Source organism: Pipra filicauda, unplaced genomic scaffold (genome assembly GCF_003945595.2).
Source record: "Pipra filicauda isolate LSUMZ 115617 unplaced genomic scaffold, ASM394559v2 scaffold98_size3848907_pilon, whole genome shotgun sequence".
Taxonomy (NCBI): domain Eukaryota; kingdom Metazoa; phylum Chordata; class Aves; order Passeriformes; family Pipridae; genus Pipra; species Pipra filicauda.
In genome coordinates this window covers 392,215-413,444 of record NW_024105186.1, presented here as the reverse complement: position 1 = coordinate 413,444, position 21,230 = coordinate 392,215, and the positions used below count along the sequence as shown (strand labels likewise).

The window sequence follows — 21,230 nt, the reverse complement described above, 5'->3', positions numbered from 1 at the left end:
GGGAATGTTCCTCTGAGAGGGACCCAGGTGCTTCCCAGTTCTTGCACAGAGCCTAGCATTCAGGTGCTGTAGTCTCAGTTACTACTTTGGAGCAAAATTCTCACAAAAGTCCATTGAGATAGTTTTAAAAATTGAATATACTTTACATTTGAAAATGTTAAGGCTATTAGTTAAGGCTTCTAAGTCACATTGACACTATCATTGCTGTTAATATCAAGTCCATTTAGTTGTTGCCTTGGAGCTCTTTACAATACAAGCCAGCTTAGTTAATGAGTGCAGTTCTGTGTTATTAGTTACCCAAAATCAGCTGTAAAAGCTGTTGGCTTTTATTTCTGAAATGGAACTGTTCTCATCTCCAATGATGGGAACAAAGAATCAGCCTGTCAATTCTCTTCCTACCAGCTGATGCCAGGGTCAGAGAAGTAGGTCACACCTTTCTGGTTTTGAGATGGAGCAATACTCATTTTAGACCAATTTGCTCTGAGCACGGAGCTCATCTGCTGGGTTGAACCAGGGCATTGTCGCTTTCTCAAGTGCATTGTTCTGCTCTCCCTCTAATTAGCTCCAAATGTTTCTTATGCCTGGAACACAGTGGTAGTGATGAATAATAGGCTCTCTTCTTTTAACCCTTCGACCCGTAATTTGGCTGTCCACTCCCACCTAGATGCTTTCACTTTCCTGCCTCTACCTGTGCTAGTGTGACACCTGCCTGTATCAGACTTGCTGCCCCATAACCTCCCCTTTCCTGTTCTGCAAATGGAGTAGGAAGTGCAGGAGCATGGTCTTAATTCCAGCATTTACTGTTGAGATCATGGTGTTTCCTTTACATGTGTGAGTGTGAATAAAAGTGCATCCCGTACGCCCTTGGCTCTGGGAAGAGGGAGAGCCACAGTCACTCCAGACCTCCTGCTTTGGGGATGACCTGCCCAGGAAAGTGGTTCAAACTGCTGATTTATAGAGCTGCTCTAGTTACATGCCAGAAGAAGAAAGGTGTTGCAGGCTTATCCTAAGAAATGGGGTTTAATTGCCGATCACTTTGGGTAAACAGTAATGCCTCTCAGATGTGGTGTCCTTATCAAGGGTAGGCTGCAGATATTAGACAGGTCACATGTGAACAGGCACATGAGAATTGAAGACTGAAGAAAGCAGGGGTGACACATATGAGTTTGTGCAGGTGACTGAGGTTAGTGGGAGGAAGGAGAGGGAGAGACTTGCTGCAGACAAGTCATGGGGGCAACACTTGGAGGAACTTGGACCAGTTGTAGCCTGTCCTACAAAATAGTGCATTGTCCAAATATATTACCATCCTTTACATTTCAAATCCTCTTGCTTTAATTTGGTGGGATTTCTTTTTTTCCTATTTAGAAAACTTGAGCGGTCAGCCCAGCACGTGGAGCTATGGCAGGCAGGCAGACCTTCGGAGGCCTGGCAGGTGTAGTGCCCTGGGCCAGCACTCCCATTTTGGCACAGCTGGCCATTGTCCTCTGCCTGGCATAGTGTGCCACGTCTATGCTGTCTCCCAGCATGTTCCTTCAGCTTGCTGGCAACACCTTTCAGCCTTGAAAAAAACACTCAGAAGCCTCTGCAAGCCCTTCCTACACAGAGGAGTGTGAGCACTGAGGGCTGTGAGCTTCTGCTCTCTACCTGCCCCAGTCCTGCACCTCCGCATGCTGCTTCCAAGAGAAATGCCCCCAAGTTATTGCAAAGGCCAATGTGCTGTCATCACATTCTGTTTGTTTTATAACTGTCCAGTCCTGTAAAGCACTTGGTGGCATTTGGTGTAGGTTGGAAGCAGATTACAGTTGCAATAGCACAGTTCCATGTCTCTGGTTGGAAAGGCTGAGCTTTTTTTTATGTTGGTGTTGTCTGTCCTGAAGCTCACAAGGGCTGGGCTGAGACTGGGGGTGTTTCAGTGGTATGATGCTTTTGGATGCTTGAATCACAGCATCCTCTGGCTGTCTGAGCAACATGCAACTCCCAGGGAGCTGTATCCACTATAAATTCCTTTCCTTTCACCAAAGATCTCTGTGGGTTGGAACTGGGAAGAGAAAGGGTAGGCATTGCAGACATTACTTTCTGTGCTACATAACCTTTGTGTGACTAACATCTCTAGAGGCTCAAAACACTGAAACTGGCCCACACCTCTTTGTCACTCTCACGTATTAGTTTTTGCCAAAGTCTCTTCTCAGCTGTTACCACAGCCCAGGAATGAATGCTTCAACTGGGGTACAGAATGGCCTGTGTTGTCCCTGGACAGCTTGGTGTAGAGAACAGTTTATTTAAGCTCATGTTCTTTTTCTTTGTAGAGACAGGTAATGACTGGGCAACAGAAGCTGCCCCATTAGCTGAAGGCCACCTTTGCTCTTTGTGTGACAGAGTCCTTGGAGCTGCTGTCAGTGTTGTGTCGACACAGTCTGTGAAGTGAGTTTGCAAAGGTGGGAGTCAGGCCCTACAGCTGAAAGACAATTCTCTGCAACAAGAACCTTGATATTTGTAGGCTGTAATTACATGAAGAGACCATGCTGCTAATCTAGTCTCACCTTCTGCCTCATTCAGATGAGATCTGTACCTGTAATGTCTGCATCAAGGCTAATAATTCACTGTTAAGCTACAGCACATATTTCAGGAAGACAGCAAATCTTGTTTTAAGAGCTCCAAGGGTGGAGAATAAAACTCTCCCCTACATGATTTGCTCAACTGATAAACTAATGGCATTATTGCAAGTTTTAATTTTTAAAAGTTTGTATTATTTCCAGTTTGATTTTATCCAGCTTTTATTTTGAGCTTCTGTATCTAGTTATAGTTTTGTTTGCTAGATTCATGAAGTCCTTTAGGATCTCTGACAGTCCCCCACTGAGAAACGTTAGTAGATTTAGATCAAATCACCTCCAAACCTTCCCTTCAGTAAGCCAAATAGATCGGGCTGCTGAAGTCTTTCCATCTCCCTTTCTTGCTCTCTACAACATCTGGAATTGAATGATGTGTTAGGTTGGATCAATCATCTGCTCGGAGCGGCATCTGACCACCTATTTGATGATGCTTAAATGCATCCTGCTGAAAGTACTTCTTTTACTTGTGGCTGTTTTCTAGACCAAAACCATCTGCGAATATTTTCCACTGACTAACTCGACAAACCCAAGCCCGGAGCCGAGAGCAGGCGGTACCTGCTGCTGCTCCGGGGCCGGCGAGCCGGGAGCTGCGGGAGAGGTGCGGCGCCATCGGGGCCGGGACCGGGGAGCACCGGGCAGCTGCGGCTCCTGCCTCGGGAAACACAACTTGACCATTTTTTTACCGGTTCCTCTCAATCGACTTCTTGCCTCCACCTTTTTGTCGCTTGTTTGCTATTGCCCTCTAGTGGAAATAGGATGGCCAGTGGCTTGGCTTCCCAAGCTCTGTTTTCTCCTGGTTTTCCACTGTTTATTACTCTGGGACAATCGTCTTGGTGATACGACAGATTTCAGTAGTATTATTTACCTGGATTTTAACATTCAGCTTCATTACTCAGAGTTTTATGCTATGCGGGAAACAAAGATTTGCTCTCTACAATTGATAACTAATGTCCTGCCATGTCTGAGAGTAGAACAGACTTTCCTGTTCATTGAAATGTTTTGGCAAGAGAAACTGCAGAAGATGTTGCCATTTTAGGCTTAGAATAATTCAGTCCTGCAGTCAGAACTCTGAAGTGAACTGTGTGTGTGCTGCCAGCACCTGACAGCCTGGTACATGGAGTTATCTTCTCCTGAAGCAGAAATACTGCCTTTTTACTATTGGTATTTCTGTCTAAAGTCTTTGCTTTTATTATAAAGAATGAACTATTTAAAGCACACTCTTTCCAATCAATCATTTCCCTTTGTCAGACAAGCCAAATCATTTATTGAATGATCTTGGCTAATCAAAGTCTGCCTTCTTATAGAGATCCTAGAAGATGGTTTATTAATGAGACCTAGATTTTTTTTTTCCCCTGGTTGTAATGCAGGGCGATCTTAATAAGCAATGAATTGCTGTGTCTGCAATGACTTTTGAGAGGCTTAAAAGGAAAACAATAATACTATGACTAATATGATTGCTCTCCCCACACTGCCATCCGGTGGATGCAAAATTCATTTCCTTTTGTAAATGGGAAGGGAAATTCTCCTACTGATATCACAGCTTGCAAACTTGCACCAGGCAGACTCTCACTTGTAACGCAATTTCCAGACCAGTGAGGAAAATGTTGGCTATTCTTTTAGTGGTTTCATATTAGAAAAAGAAGATTTCCAGTCTCTCATCTACAAAAAACATCCTCTACCTTGGAATGGAAACCTGTCTGGATCTCAGAAAAGGGCTCTGAAAGCTTCCCAGACTCTCTGCTCTCAGTGTCTGGCATGGAGAGCCCAAGCCACTGAGCACTGCTACTTTGGCTGCTTTTGGAAAATGAAGGTTGAGCTCCAAGGTTGATTTTCAGATAATCAGTGTGTGGGCTAGCTACAACAGAGCCTAGGGCCTAGCACTGCATTTTTGGTTTTGGGGGGAGAGGCATGGGGATGGGGGTTAACCCCGTGCATTTCCCCCCTAGGACTGATGACTGGAATAATTAAAAGAAGCATGTTGTGGTGCTCACAGCCTCCTACCTGCTGGTCTGCAAATGGGACCTCACCACACTGAGCTCCTTCCCAGCGCAGCAAATCTCACTGACCACCATCGACTGTGTTGGCCACTTCACCATTCCAGAGGAATCCAGAGAAGTGAGGACTGGGAGTCCCTCAGCTGAGTGCACAGATGTTGGGGCTGTGTCATTGCCTGCATCTTTCTCCACTTCTGGACTCTAAATGAGTTTATCCAACAGCTGTAGCAATAGGATTTCCTGTGCTTCTCTTCAGGAGGGCTGTGGAAGTGGAGCAGAACAGCCAGCTTCAGAGAACTGAGCTGACAGGACCAACTCTGGCATTTTGGCTGCTGCAGGTGGGCCAAGCAATCACCAGGAAGTGGCATCCATCCTCTGAAGATAACATGACCCATGCTGGGTATGGTGCCAGCCCTTATCTGGAAGCCTTGGCTTTTTTTTTTTTCAGGGCACACTAGCTCCAGAGGGACTCTGCAGTGGGCTATTTGGGGCCATCATGGTCCCAGTGTGGAGGTGGGAAGTCCTGCTGCCTCACGGTGTTGCCAGCATGTTCCAGTTCTGAGTCATTCCCTCGCCTGTTTGTTTTTGGTATTTATTTATTTACCACCGAGGTGTCAGCCCAGAGTAGGCTGACTGTGCTGAACTCCTTCAGTGGCCTGGTGGCTGCTGCCAGCTCTGTCAATGTCCTGCAGTGTTGGGCGTGTTTCACCCTAAGCTGAGGGGGAGAGAGATCGGGTTCCTGCGAGAGCAATGCCACCACAAGCTCCCATCAAAAGCGTACCTGGCTCTAGGTAATGAGGGCAGTAGCACAGGGTAAACTACTTTCACCCTCCCCACAGAGTCCCTGGCTCCCAGATCCTTTCCCTGAGCTGGCTGGGGGGGTGGAAAGAGGTTAAGAAGCATATCCTTTGCTGTAATTATATCCTGTTGCTAGAGATATTGTGCTCTGCTTAAAGAAATCATCATAATACAGCCTCCCAGAGAAGGTAATTACTGTGCATCTCATGAATGGCTGCATGTGAATGTCTGCTCAAGCTGCTGTCAGCAGCAAGTTTCAGCACATCTTACATACCAGGCATTTTACAGCCTTAGTTTTATTTGTTTTCATCGCCCCTTGCCTTGTGCTTTATTTTTCATTAATGGATCTCGGGTGGGGTTTTTTTTGTTTGTATTGGTTTTCTTTTTCTCTCTTTTTTTTTTTTTTTTTTTTTAAGAGGCCAGAGTTCATGTCTTTGATGGAGCATTTGAGTGGTGGCCACAGATTTTACTTGGTGCATTTCCATTGCTTTGTGGTGGCTTGAGGGGGCCTGTCTGGAAGATATTGTTTCCGAGCCGTTCCCACACGGTAGCATCTGAGTGGGCCCTAGTTTCCTAGTCTGATCCCAGATAAAATGGACCATACCACTGTTGACAAAATTTGGTGTTACTACCTCTAGCTCAACAGCACGGATTTAAGCCCATGAGACAACTTATTTTTGCTGTTCTACTTTCCGAGTTTCTCTCCCGTATTGAAAAAGAGTTGGTCAGGGTCGTCAGACCTTTCAGTTTTCTGAAACCAGTGACCTCCCTGCCTTGGTTAGCAGTCAATATACGTGTCACTGTGAGGTGGCTGGAGTTTTGGAGAATCACAGCCTGGTAATTTTGCACACAGAGGTTACCATGTAACTGTCTTCAGAGCCTTATTCCTTGATGTTGCAGGGACATTTGAGCCGAAGAGATGGGGGAATGCCAAAGATCCCTGGCTTGTCACAGTAGGAGTGATCCAGCCACTCTTCCTTTCTCAAAGGTCACTTGTGCTTGCCTTTCCCCAGCAGTATGTGTGGTAATCTGGCCTTGTGCTGTGCATGTAGGGCCACTGTGACACCCTGCATGGCTGTAAAAACATCATGTCCATCTCATGGCCAGCTTAAGGAAGGATTTGAAACTATTCCTTGGATTGCTTCTTTGTGCAAATGGCTGGGGCTCACTCTTGCAGTGCTGAAGCTGAATTGTCTTAGTACCCTCAATGATTTATTGTGTTTGTGGCCAGGCTTCTGTGCATGCTGAGCATCTGCTTTCTTGCATCCAGAGGTGGCTTCATCCTGGTGCTGTGTCCCTCTCTCTCTGTGATTCTTTGTAAAGCCTGAAAGGCAGCCTAGCTCCTGGAGGGTGGAAGGTGCTATAATAAATGCTAGCTCATAATGTTATTGTTAAAAATAACTGGAGCTAAATTATAAAGAAAAAAATCATCTTGTTCAGTCCTAGCCCAAGGGGGAAATGGACATGAGGAATTGGGCAATCCCTCTGTAAGTTCTCTTTCTTTAGACTATATTTAAACCACGCAGAGAGCCAGATTCTCAGCTGGTGTCAATTGTTGTTGACTTCAGTGGAGTGAGGCTGGTTTACACAAGTTGAGGCTGCTAAATGCCAGCATCTGGATGAAGCTGAGACACAGCTGGAATCACTTTTGCAGAAACCTCTAATCTGATGCTGGTTCAAAAGATCTGAGCCCTCCTGAGTGCTTTGATTTAGCAGTTCTTTTGGGACGTGAAGGGTTATGAAAGGACCTTTACTCAGGTCAGAATTTGCTCCCATCTCAACTGGGTTCTACATCTCTTGTGTCTGTCATTGTGCTTCAGCTGGACTCCTCTGAAAAGTTCTGCAAAACCTTTTTTACTTGCTACTTCACCAGCATCATCTCCTGTCTAGACACTTTAATTATGAGAACCAGGGAGCGTACAGCATGATGTGTAGATAAACCTGGGTAACTCCAAGGCAACCATGTGCTGCTTCCATCCCTCCCCTGACTGCCTCTAAACTAGTTTTGCCAATTTGTTGTCTGTTCCAGCATGAACATTAGCAAAATGGGGACTACACAGTGCCACCTGGGCAATATTCATTTGAACTTTGCCTTCAGAAGCAAGTGTTCCAAACCGTAGAAATGGAGAGGCAAACCTCAAATTGCAGTGGGATCTAGCAATAGTACATTTAGCCTTCCCGACTTCTGTTTTTCTCTATGCCCAAAAACTCTCTGGATTAAATAAACAACCTCCCCCACCACTACTGTCAGCAGAATGTATTAAATCTGTAAGCTGATTTCAGTATTTTTTTGTGTACTCGTTGTATCCACTCTAATTCTGTTCTTATCCATGGACTTGCTTTTTATTTACTTCAGCACAAACTTGAGCTCTATCTATTTCAGCTATGTCCTTTACATAAGAGCTTTTAAAGCTACTGATTTAATAGGAGGCCATCAAATAATCAATAGGTCTAAACCATTGGAATGCATTTGCTTGATTCAGTTGCTCTCCGCAGTATGCCACCTCCAGGAGTGTGTAATGAGAGGAAAAAAAATTTTTTTCTATTACCCTTCTTTAATTTGTCATCTTCCCCAATCTCTTGCTATAGCTGGTACCAAAGAGAATTGTCTGTGATACTTAGCAAGGCCCCTGGGATTCAGACTGTTTCCCAAGTCTCTGCACTCGCCTTGGGGTGCTGTGCAGAATTCTATGGGTCTCTGCAGGAGCTGGGTCATCTGAGAGTAATCTGCTGTATTTTGATTCCAAATCAATGTGCTTTGAAGTGATTATAGGGAGGGATTTTTCAGTTTGACTTTTTTTTTTTCTTGGTAGCAGCTTTTGAAAGGCAGAGTACTGATCCATGGGGAAGTCCCACCAAGCAGCTGCTTCTGCTCCAAGGGAGGCACCTTTTGCACTCCTGGCAGTGACATGGGTGAGGGAGTGCTCTGGGACATGCATTTTGGTTGCAATTCTTTATAGTCTGGATCAAAAAGCACCTTTTTATAGGTCCTGGTAGTTGAAACATGCCATGAGCATGGATGACTTGAAAGAAGGTGATACTAGAGGCAGTTAATGGGTGACTGGATGAATCTCCCAGCTTTGGGCTCTGGCAGGAGCTGCTGAGTTCAAATTGCATAGTGCTGCCTCTTTGGGAAAATTGCACAGGTTTAATTAGAATTTGCTTCTCAACTGATGGAAAAGTCTATCTGAGTACTCTTTCTTCAGTGTAAGCTTGGGGTTTCATCTGAATTCATCTAGGACAACATTGTCACCTAGGACACTATAAAAAGAGCTGAGTTTGGTGGCTTATGTACTGAAAGAGTGGACTTCTAGTCCTGAGCCCCTGAAATCAAACTCCAGGTGGGACTTCTAGTCTAAGTGGGGATGTCCTCAGCCTGCACCTAGCCAAATCGGAGACTCCAGCTGGAGCTGTGGTTCTAGGACACTTCCCAAAGGAGATTCAGGAAACAAAGCCAGGCCAGTTCAAATCTTGTATGGAAGTGGGAGCCCATCTTTCCCTCCCCAGCCCTCAAATCACTCTCTCAGGTTGGTGATTTGCTTTGGCTGAGGGTCAGTTTTAGGTTGGGTTGTTGGACACTTGTTCGTATCCCAGAATTCAATGCATGCACATGAGCCCAAAGAAAAAGGAAGCTCCATGTTAAGAAAGCACAGTTCTTTCCCTTCTTTTTTTACCATCACTGCATCATCATGTTACTGTGGATGGGTGCATGGACACTGAGTTACTATGGCTTCCTGCACCTGATGCAGCTCTCAACCAGCCCATAACCAGTTCTCCCATGCACCCAGCCAACAGAGCCACATCATCCCTTCTCTCTATATTGATCTTCTGTTGGATGATCTTTAGAATGGATGATCTTTGCTGCCTTTTGCATCGGACTGCCAGCTAAACCTTCAGCGACAGCAGGAAGCTGGTTGTTGTGTAATCTATAGGAGAGCTGTAGGAAGAGTAGGTTTGTACTTCCTACACTGTTTTGAAGGTGAGGGTGCCAGGCTGGGTGTGCGTTGAAGGTCCCACTATGGTTATTTTACTTCTGTCTTTGCTGGAGGATGTTTCCACAGAATGTACTATGGCAGGCTTTGAACCAATTTGTTGTTCCTTTGTTTATGACAAAATTAGTTGACTTGTTTGATGTAAACTATCCATGAGATTGTTTACATTGGCACAGGGATCCATGTGCTTTCTGAGATGCAAGGAATTTAGCTACCGGGAGCTTGTTTAGTTTAGTTTGTTCCATTTGCAAAACAGATGGTGGTGGGGAAAATGTGTGTGGGGGGAGGCTTTAGGACAGGATTTTCTTAATGTTTGCTGCTTCTGTAGTTTCCTTTGTTGTTTGCTGGCTGAAGCAGGGTGAGTTTTCATCACAGAGAGAAGAAAGACAACACATAAGAACTGATATGCATTTTGCATGAAGGGAAAAATAAATATAATTTGGAACTGAGCTGTCATTTTGTAGGCATCTTTGCCAAGGTGGAACTCCCATTCCTTGGGCTGGTGGAGGTACAGAAGAACCATGAAGACCTTGTACATTAACTTGGCTCTGCCCTCCTGACTCCTCTGGAGCCCTGTGGGCCTCAACAGACCCGCAAGGCACCTGTGATGGCAGTGCTGTGCTCCTGCAGAGCAAAAGGAGGGAAATCTTCATGAAATGTGTGCCCCAGAGCTAGCTGTGGTGGGGTAAGTCCATCACCATGATACTGGGGTGTCCTTTCAGTGTTAATGTATTAGGTACAGCTTTCTGTTGAAGTGAGAAAGGTCTGTTGTCCTCAATGGAAACTGAAGCAGAGAGTAGAGAAGACAGGACCCAGTCAAGGTTTCACAGAGGGTGCCCAAAGGGGAATGCGGGTGGATCCCCGCTCTGCTCAGCCAACTATTTGAGCCTTGCGTCAGGCAGATCATTTTGGAAAAGGCCAGAGTTTCTCTGTTCCAAGGGCCAAGTCAGTGACAAGTTGCAAGGGATGCCTGGAAGGCTCTGCCATGTCCATTTGTGGTGGCTTATGCGTGCTGGGTTGTAGGGCACTGGGAGAAGTGCCGCTTTCCATTGTATTTTCTAAAAGAAAGATTGCCTGTTCTCATGGGCTCTGACACTCTGCTTTATATGTTTGGGGGACTTGGCCAAACTCCCCACAAGCCTTCACGTTCCTGCCTCTGGGCTTGTTCCGGGTAGCCAGTAATTCCCTCCTTGCAAGATCCTCACAGGAAGGATCTTGGACTGATCAGCTCTAATCAAACTTGGCACTTGCTTAGGGCAGGATCATATTCCCTTACATACCTCTGTGGATATGGCAGGCAAAGAATTTGTCATCGTGTCTGATGACCTTGCCTGCAGTGTGAAGTGCCAAGAATGCCCCATGTTTTCTCAGGGTGGGGTGCTGTCCACCACTAATGCCCAGCAAAGCTGATGACAGGGTGAACGCACGCTGGGATTGCTGGTGCATTTGCTGGTGGGCTTGGTGGGGGAGGATCCCACATGCCACCACCTGGTTATTTTGGGCAATGGGCTGAGCTGCTGAGCTACATCTTTCACCGCTTCATCCAATTTTCTGCCCCTACAGAAGCATTTCTCAGTCATTAATGCTTTTCCCATCTAGATGTCATGTTTCTGGGAGAACTTTCTGTCTGCTTACTGACCTCTTTTTTACCAAGGCTAGCTGGATATCTGTTGCATTTGGACAGATGCTGTTGAGGCAAGTGGGGAGTTTATTAACAGACATTTAGCCCTTGTCCCTTTTAGATTTTTTGGAGCTTCTTATATCCCTCCAATTTCCATATGAAGAAGTTGAGACATAGCAAGTTGCAATTGTTTGTCCCAAGCAAGTCTAACTAGAAAGTGCTTGAAATCCAAATTTCTTGCTAATCAGCCTGGGTCTTGATCAGAATGTCCTTCTGTTTCTGGTATTAGAGCCTGCTGGTATCTGTGTGGAGAGAGGTCATCCTGCCCTAAGGCAAATGGAAATTGCCTGGAGCATGACGTGTGTTGCTTCTCCTATTGTTCCCAAAATAAACAAAGAGTTGGTAGGAGCAGGAGCAAACCATTATCATGGATTGACCAGCTACAGAGCATAACGAAAGTAAGTGCCTTCCTTGAGCAAGATGGTGTTTGCCATATATGCTGTAGCACCACAGTGCCCCATTGCAGGGTTGTGCCTGCCAGGTGAAATGTAGCCTCCAGTGATCACCTTAGAGTGGTGCTCTCCAGGCTGGGCTGGATTTTGCCCTGCTTTGTAGGTAAGTGTGGTTGCCAACACCTGCACAGAGCAAAGATGTTATGCTAACAGACCTGAAAAGCAGCATCTGCTACCTGTTTGACCATGGCAGGGTGCATGGCCAGGTCAAAGTGTGAACAGCAGCAACAGTGAAGGTGAAAATGAAGGCAGCAGTCTTAGGCTATGGGTCTTCTACCACTCTCCAGTGCTGTGTGTCTGTAGTCTTCCCTCCATCATGTCTTGGAGCCTAATATTTCTTGTAATTGTCCATTTGGATCAATTTACAGATTAAGCCCTGCAGCCAGCTGTGGGAAATGTAGAGGTATGGCTCCATGCAGCATATCCAGGGATGGCCTGGCCTGCTCAGTGGTCCTGCCTGGAGTCCCATGCTCTTCCCAAACTCCATTTGCAATGCAGGTAAACTGTAAAGGAGAGGAGTATGTGTAAGAGAAGGGAGATGCACCAGTGTGTCTGCATTTTCCTGCCCCTTTGCAGGCTTTCCAATGAGAGACAGAATAGTTGCATGGCCCTTGGTGTTATGGGTTTGCAGTTTCCCTCTTGAAGCCTTTAGATGTGGATCACAGCCCTGTGTTGGTAGATTATACAGGCAGCTAACAAGGAGACCCTGTCAAGCTTCGAGGCTAAATACTGTACGAAAGGCCAAAGCAGGATAGCTCAGACATGTGGGTGGAGTAGAGCTGGAAGGAGAATGTGACAGTGCAATGGAAGGGTGTAGTGGAAAATCAGGAATGGCACCTTGCAACTAGTCTAACCAGGACCCTGGGGGAGAAAGTTTCCAGGTGTTGTGGAAGCAGCCTTACGAACTTTTATGGGGAGGTGGATGTTTTGTTTTTCCATGCATATGAATGAGCACAAAGGTGTTTGGCAAAGAGCTAATTCTCAAACTTTGGTGCATTACCCCTCACTTAACCACTGATCAGTGAGTGCTGCAGGACACCACCACTGCAATTCATGGAAAGAGACAATTACAAATGGAGTAAGATACTCTATAGGAAAGGAGATAATTTCAGGAATCCCTGAGAAATCTCTGCCTTATCTGGTCATTTCAGACCCTGTGCACTCTCTAGCCTCTAACCCTCTTGGCTGCAATGCCTCTCTTGGTGCCAGTGCAAAACCTCACTTGAGTGTGCACTTCAGAGACTCTTCTGAGAGGATAGGAGAAGGCAGGATGTTCATTGGGAAGGACAGGGGTGAGGAGAACAAATGCACCAGGGAGGTATGGCAGGTTGGTAAGAGAAGGGCCGTGGGTCTTGCACAGATTTAAGTTGAAGACTACTTTGTCATCTGTTTGTGCAAGAATGTCTGTGGCAGAGGGAATGTGTGCGATGGACAGGAAGGAGGGGTGCCTGTATGTGTGCATAAGGAAGTACCTGCAGCAGCTGTTGTAATTGTTTTAATAAAAGAATGTTTCCCTGAATTTCTCTGTTGGCACCTGAGGGCCCTTCCCAGGATGCCCTTGCTAAAGCTGCTGTTTGATTTCCAGGGCAAAAGCAGTACACACACACACAGAGCCCCATCTTGTTCATGCAACCCACAATCCCATCAGCACACAGCTCCTTTTCCATTTGCTAACAGGGAAGGGGGAGTGCGGGGGTTGAAATAATGACAGAGCTGATTATAATTAATATTTTTTTAAGTCTGAAGAGTGAAAGTCCTGCCCAAGTCCCCCAGCTGAGCAGAAGCCAAAGTGCTAAATCCCTGCAGGGGTGTGTTTTATTACTGACGCTCTGCGTGTTGAGGCTGGTCGCGGGGTCTGATGCTGTGTGTGTGGAATTTTTGTGGCTATTTTCTATTGTGCCAGTGAAAAGCAGGATCTCATCCGTATAATGAAAAGGAAACTTGAAGGTTTCCACACCTATGTGGAGGTGAATACTTGCAGCATTAGTGTTTTAATTAAGTATTTTACCTTCACATGATTTTCATAGAATTGCAGAATATTTTGAATTGGAAGGGACCCACAAGGGTCATCAAGTCCAACTCTTAAGTGAATGGGCCATATGGGGATTGAACCCACAACCTTGGTGTTATTAGCACCATGCTCTAACTGACTTAGCTAATCTCAGTTCCCTATATGATCCCAGTGCAAATGACACTACTGGGGTCAGAATATGATGGGATTCTCAATGGCTCTTCCACAAAAGGTTCTGTTTCTTCATTAGGCTGGTCTGTAGCTGGGTTGTTTTACAGTCTTGTAACTCTTCAATGGGCAGAGTGTGCTGGGTTTGATTAATCCCCGACTGCTCCTCTTTTAGGAGTAGGGCCGTGTGGGGAGGATTGGGAATGGGAGGCACTGATTACTTCTTGATCCTCTCTTGCTCAGCTGGGTGATTTCAAATAGAAGGAGATTTCAAATAGGAGATTTACATCTCCTCAGGGCTCCATTTTATCTGCATGCCTGAGGTCACACAGCAGAGCTGAAGGTTGAGCTGGATATGGAAGCTGCCCTTAGCCCAGCTGTGTACACAGGGTAGTAGTGGGGCAGCTGCCCTTCCCAAAACAGTCCAAAGCCACATACTGCAAGCACTGATCACTTCAGTGGGCTGAGAGACCCTAAGCCCACACCAAATTAACAGGAGGAGAAAGCAGTTTCCTATGTGACACCTTGGAGATACCTTTGACTGGGAATTGTAGTTGTCCTGGCTGCAATCCTGCAAGCTTTCCAAGACCCACTAAGCTTTTTGGATGTGAAAATGTGCAGAGACCCCAAGAGCCTTGGGGACTGGAATTGTGCTTGCACCTGTGCAGCCCTTGGTCTCTTAAGGCAAATTTCAACCAGCAGAGCATATGTGGCACTCCCCTGAGAAAGGGGCTGCCTGAACACAGTCCCCAGCAGCTTCCAGATGTCCCTCTTCTCTGTCCTCCTCACAAAGGAAGGATGTGTGTGTCTACTATAGCTGTCTTTCTCTTGCCACCTTAGCAGGTGAGAGGCTATTGGGACACAGGCCCATGGGTGGCAGCCCACAGCTTCCCCAGCCAACTTCAAGCTAGTCTCAGGAAAAGAACATATATCTCTACAAGGTGGCTCACTGTCTTCTGTCCCCATGTCTATCAGCAGGAATTCCACCAGGAATATGGCTGAACAACACCAGCTTGGTGGCTGTTTCCTCCATTCCAGGATGAGTGTCTCTCCACATCCCACACAGCTGGCCCATGTACTGCTGTTGCTCAACCTCCTATTTTCTGCCCTCTTGGCAATGATGTAGACAAAAACAGCCTATAAATCTGTCCCCTGTGAACTTCAGTGCCTGACCCTGGATCTCCAGTTTTTACTTGTAATACCTGCAACCCCCAAGTGATCTGTCATCTAGGAGTGAGATGCTTTGGGCTTTGAACTTGGCATCTCAAAAATACATTCAACTCTGTCTGACAGAGGTCTGAGGCTTTCTCTGAAACTCTATTATTGTTTTCACTGGATTTTTTTGACCTTCCAAGTCCTTTTTTTTTTTTTTTTTTTTTTTTTTTTTTTTTTGCACTCCCAGAACAGCATGCTCAGCATCTAAAGGACAAAGCTGGCTGGGGCATGCAGACTCTGAGCAGTGTAGGAGCTGCCGGGAGAGAGGAAGGGCAGCAGGACGGCTGTGACAGAGCACACACGGCTACTGCCCTCAATGAACCAGTGTGCCCATCACTACTGAAGGAAAAGCACAACCGATCTCCAAAGAGTTCTCTCATGGGTCTTGCTGAACTTATAAGCTGGGACCACAATATAACTTAATTTCCTGAAATGTCAAGTGGCTTATACTGGCTGCCTGCTCTATTGGTGTTTTTCTTACAAACACATTGTACTCCCATTTCCTGCAAAAAGTTCCTATCAGTGCTTGATGATTGCTTAATAAGAGAAATCAGTAAGGACATGGAAAGTTCACATCCTGTAGATGAATATAATGACTATAAGCTTTCTTCTGGGTTGCCAGAGGCTTTTTTTGGTTGTGGTTTGATTTATTTGTATTTTTATCCATCCAGCCGAGAACATTGATCTGAAGCTGTATCCTGCAAATGCTGAGCCCATTGGTGAGCTGTAGGAGGCCTTCAGCAACCATCAACCTCACTCCAGAAGGAAAGGGTAGAATTTCCTGGATGATCAAGCTGGTAAAAGGTATATCAAATTGGGAATAGTCACAATTTGGGGAGCATAGCAGTCACTCTCATGTTTTTATTACCTGTTTTGTGATAGACTGTGGGTTTTGTTTGATTTTGAATAGAAGAGGGCTTGTATAATCGTAGTGTGGGTGTGAACTCATGAAGGTGACTGTAAGGCTTGCAGGCAAGCCTGAAGGATCCCAAATGGATTTGTTGTTATTTTTTATATCCCAGTTTCTAGACAAGTCTTTCTGTAATTTCTTAGGTGTGATTTCTGAGTCCTGTTGGTTGTTTATTCAAGATCAATATTTTATCATTCTTGTGTGAATTAACACTCTTTTAGACCTGCATATACTGGGCTTATAGGGAGCCTGGTAGAAAATAAAAAAAGCTATTTCTTCATGATAATTTTCATGGCTCTGCCTAGAGCTTTCCCACTTCAACATGTTGTGCAGTCTATAGGCTAACTGTACAGCCTAGGTAAGTGATAGCTAAATAACACTCCCTGCCATTTGTAGGGCATTTGAACTTCTCCTAAGCCCTTAGTTTTCCCAGTTGGCACCATGTCTCTGAGGAGACCTGGGACCAAAGTATGGTGCTGAGTAGGGGGCCACTGAGAGCCACCCACTGGGAAATATTTGGCAGAGGGACTGACTGGCAATTTAGACTGGCTGACCATATGCCTGAAGGAAAAATCTTCTCTTATGGTGACTGTTAGCTTTCCAAATGTCTCTTGCAATCTGTCTCCTCTCCCAGCTACGCTTCACAGTTCTCATCTCTGTTCCTCACACAAGACCTTGATCTCCAAGGGTCTGACAGAGGAAAGTGATTGTAATGGAGAGCCTTGCCTGATTAGGTGTCAGGAACGTATTGAAAATAATGCAATTTTTATGCCACTCCCTATATTTTAGAACCTGAGGGCCAATAACAGAGAAACTGGTCAAGCAAAGATAGAAAAATAATTTAAAAAAAGGGCATTTTAATGCTAAAAATATAATCAGCCCTGGTCTGCCATTGAGGAGTGCACCAGCTTTTTTTTAAAAGGAGCAAATCATATTTTCTCATCACACAGCACACATAGGCACATTCCTTTGTTCAGCTCCTTCCCATCATAGTACATTACATACCCCATTTGAAGGGGTAATCATCTGATTACACAGTACTGTCTTGGTTCCCTAAATACTGGAAAATATTAAGACACTGAGGTAAATAAACCTTAGTGTAGAGTACTGCCTGTTGCAGAGAGCAGATTCATTAACTTTTTGTTGTTGGATCCTTGTGTCATCCCTTTGTGTGGATGTGTGTACGCTGCCTAGCTGTAGAAAGCACTAATGTCTACTCATATTCTGCAGAAGGAAATTTGAGATGATTAAAAAAAATATTCTATTTACTTTTTTTTGAGGAGTATAATTACAAGCAGGCACTCATAGGTGTTATGAAAGAAAACATATCAGTCTTGCATTTTGGGTACAAGAGTTCTGTGACTGTCCCACTGTTTGCAGTTGCCCTCTGGCTGTTCAGGGCCTTTTTGACTCAAGGGGGACACTGTTACATGGGGCAAAGGATGCAGTGACTGGTGATTTCATGCCTGGCCAGCACGAAGGCAATGGGGTGTAAATCCATGTACTTCCTCACTAATATGGCCATTACTTATTAATCTGACCACTCTCACTACCCAAATTTCTGTTACAACTTCAAGACTGACTACCCAAACTGAGGAAAGAGAGAATTTTTGCACTTCACAGATAAATCATCTCTTTGGAGGTCTAGCCACACAGGCATCCTCTGACCCAACTGATTTGGAAGCAGCTCTCAAGAAGCCAACTGGGGTCACCCACGAGAATTGCAAGAAGCTCCGCTGTCTCCTCACCCCAAGGGGCCAAGATATTTAGACAGCTGCCTCACTATGAATGGGACTCTCTGGCAAAAGAATTAAGCAAAGATTAAAATCAGTTTTAGCTGTTAAATGTGTGCTTTGCACAGCATTTAGCAACTAAAAGGCTAATTATCTTTGAACTTATGCACGTGGTTTTAGATGTGATCCGCACAAGTTGCTATTTTTTCTGTTGTCTACAAGGAGCTGAAAATGAGGATAAAAATGAGATGCTGGTGTCAGTAAGGGCACAGCTTTTTGAGTAGGCTGGAGGCGGTGCCCAGTCTGCAAGGAAGTAAGGCGCCTACTGAATGAGATAGGTTAAAAAAATTATTCTAATACTTGTCATTCAGACTCCCCTATTTAATGGAAGTTCATGCTCTTGATTAAGGAAATGCAAGTGTGCATCTAGGTAGGAAAATGAGACTACTCTGAGAGAAAGCCAAGCTCATACCTGGAGGGAAAACTTAGTCTGGATGTTGATGCTTGCAGGGCACAGAGAATGAAATCTGAGAGGTGAGGAGCACTGCAAGACCTATGTAAGTCAGTGCAGAGCACATCAGATTGAGTTGTAGAAAGTTCTGCGGAAAGATAAGAAGATAAGGAAGAGTTTTGTGCTAAGTTGCAACATAATAGAGAGGGACTCCATGTCCCTGTGCAGCCTGGGTGCTTTGGAAAGCTGCACCAGGCTCAAGATACCCATGTCAGTGAAAACAGACAATGGGAGGAGGTAACATGGTTGATACAATGCTGGTTCCATTCAAAAACCCTTTAGGGAAGCAAGTGAACATTGCCAAATTGTGATAAAAAATTCTGGATCTTCTCATCCAGCACAAGTCAAATCATGACATAAGAAAAACTTTTTTCAGTTTTTTTTAACTTCAACTTTTTTAACCTGTAGATTACCCTTAAACTATATTTCAAGCTTCTTTCTTAACCATAAATCATACAGTTGTTACAGAGATGGGTCCAGGAATCAAAAGTAACTTTATCATACAGCCGCCCTAATGTCAATGCATTTTTTGCATGGCCTTTTACACAGTTGAAGATGTTTTTCTTGCTCCATTTTAACCAGCTCTCCCCTTGCCTAAACATCCCAGCTCATGTGGTTGCTGGAGATCATGTATCCCAACCTTCTGCTTTTCCATGGACTCTGCAATCTGTCCATATCTTTCTTGAAGGGTGAGTCTGAGGCTAGAGGCAATCCACCAGTTGAGACCTTACCCATGTTGAGGAGGGAGGAAGGATGCCTTGCAATCACAGTATGTTGTACTGTACAGTATGTTGTACTGATTTTTACTAAATTAAACTTCCCCCTTCCCCAATTTCTGCAGATTATCAAGATAATTTTGAATTCTGATCTTCTGTTCTATATGATGTCATCTTTTCTCAGCTTTTTTGCTTGCAAGAGTAGTATACATATTGTCAATTAATTAATTTGATTTTCTTTGTGTAACTATTGAATGGAACTAATTTCTAAGAATGAGGCTGTCAAGAACACCCAAGATGACGTGACTTATGAAATGGTTATCAGATGTACCAACTACAACACTTCTGCCCTGTCTAGGAGAAGATTAATAGTTATTTTTCACCTAGTCTTTCTGTGTTTCCTGGTTCTTTGTGTTGCAAAGCAACAAATAGGTAGATAGTGAAATTGGTAGATAGTGGTAGATATCAGCTTAGAGGCAGAGTCACAGTCTGACCTTTCATGAACCTCTGAAGATTGTCTGACCTCTGTTTTGTCACGTGTAAGGTGTGGGTCAATAACGTTAATTTTGTAAGCAGTGGTGAAGGTTTCTGCGTTGTTGTCAGAGAACCAATGCTATGAAAAGGCCAGATTCAAGAAAAACTCAATGAGAAATTTTTGCTTCAGTGTTCGGCCAGGCCTGAATTGTAGGACAATAAGACTTTGTGATTTATGAAGTGTAAGGTATGGATTATGCATTTGAGAAACTCATTAAGGATAGTAACATGCCTTAACGAAAGAAAGATCTCTAGCTCAGGCAGCTTTGATTTGAAGATATCAAGGGAAAACCAATTTCTTTTAACAATGCAAATGGGTTCTGAAGTGATGATGAGGAGATGAATATGATGCTTGGAGTAGAGCTGAGCAGCAAAGCCTTGGTTGTGGCAAGGTTCATGAAAGACATCTTTGAATGACAAGCACCAGTTTGGGCAAGAGGTTTTCACTCTGAGCCAGCCAGGAGAGGTTAGAGATCTGCACAGTACATTTTCCTGACGACTCTACTGCTTTGTCCTTATTTCCATGGCTCTGCTGGTTACCTACCACCTTGGAGAGCTGCTGCAGGCACTTTCTAGTGGGATAATGTCATTGGTCAGAGATCTCTGTGTATGTAAAATGTGGGAGAGATCTATACCATCCCTGCCCAACTGATGTTTGTAGATGATGGGTGAGGCAGTGATGTCCCAGAGAGCTCCACTGCCTTGGGCTATGATCTCATAAATTAAGCAGGGTTGGGCCTGTTTGTTTTTGGAAGGGGACTTAGAAGGAGAAGTTGATTGCTACAGTCAATTTGACTTGGTAATTCAGAAGGTGGTGCTCTTCCCCCTAGGTAGCACAGGCTGACATGCCAGGATGATTATGCTCACCACAACTCCCAACCTTTTGGAAAAAATGTAAACCCAACATCCTCACCTCTCCAGAATGAACATCACGGGACTCCTGCTATTACACCAAAGTCCCAACCAAATTCCACCTCAAAGCAACCACGCCCTGCAGATGGAGATCCACCCTGCCCTTCCAGGAGGATGCAGTAAACTTCACTTTCCCTGCTGGGTTACATTGTACCTCCAGCTGAATCGCTGCAGAGCTCGGTACAGATGGCAGCAGTATTACTCGGACAGGGAGCAAATGCCCTTTCAATTGACCTGTGCAAGTGTTATCAGTACAAAAGGACTGTTTAAATAGGTGCTTTCCCACTAGTAGAGATTTTTGGAAGCCTTGGTGGTACCTGGTTTGAGCAATGGCTTCCCTGTGCTGAATGCGGGGTAGCAGGTGGAGCTTCCCTTTGTTCTGCCTCTGGCTCTTTCTACTGCAGCACAATACCAGGCTCTTACAGCACAGGCACACTCTGCTGCCCACTGCCCTCTTAAAGGGACAAAAAAAATTTGCTTAGCTGTTTTGCACACCTCTTCATAAGCCAGTGTGGCTACTTGGGCCAAATTCTGGAGTGATGTAAGTTATTAAGCAGCATGTAGGTGTAAAGTGCAGCAATTTTCTGTACTGAGTGGGTGGTAAGGTAGGGGGGCAGCAGGAAAGCAGCAAAGAGGATGTCATTAGACAACATGCTCTCTGTGTGAAGGGCTGCTGGGAATGGAGCTCTGGTTGCTTTGGCCATGTCTAAAGGCAGATTTGTTCAGTATTTGTTTGTTTTCAAAGCTGTGAGTGCACTTGTGTGCATTCTTCTCTTTTGGTTTAGCTTAAACCTTTCCTAATCCTGTTAGCAGAGATAAACCTCCCTGAACCACAAGTAAGTATCTGCACAGGAGTTTGCACGAGCTGAATTAAATCTGTGTGAAATCATGCAGGGTGCCCTTGTGTGGGTAAACACAACCTCATGTTGACACCTTCCTTCCAGCATCCTTGCCTTTCCTGGCTGTGTTGCCCCTGCTCTCCCCTCTTTGCAGG

The 21,230-nt window shown here is 45.0% G+C and overlaps 1 protein-coding gene across 1 annotated transcript in view; it reads left to right on the top strand.

Annotated features, from left to right (window-relative positions):
* LOC113987752 overlaps positions 1–21,230 on the top strand; it is a 103,102-nt gene that overhangs the window by 55,070 nt on the left and 26,802 nt on the right. Inside the window, exon 3 of the mRNA XM_039378035.1 lies at positions 15,592–15,724. The gene's annotated coding sequence lies outside the window, so the exon portion shown is untranslated. The remainder of the gene's footprint in view (positions 1–15,591; positions 15,725–21,230) is intronic.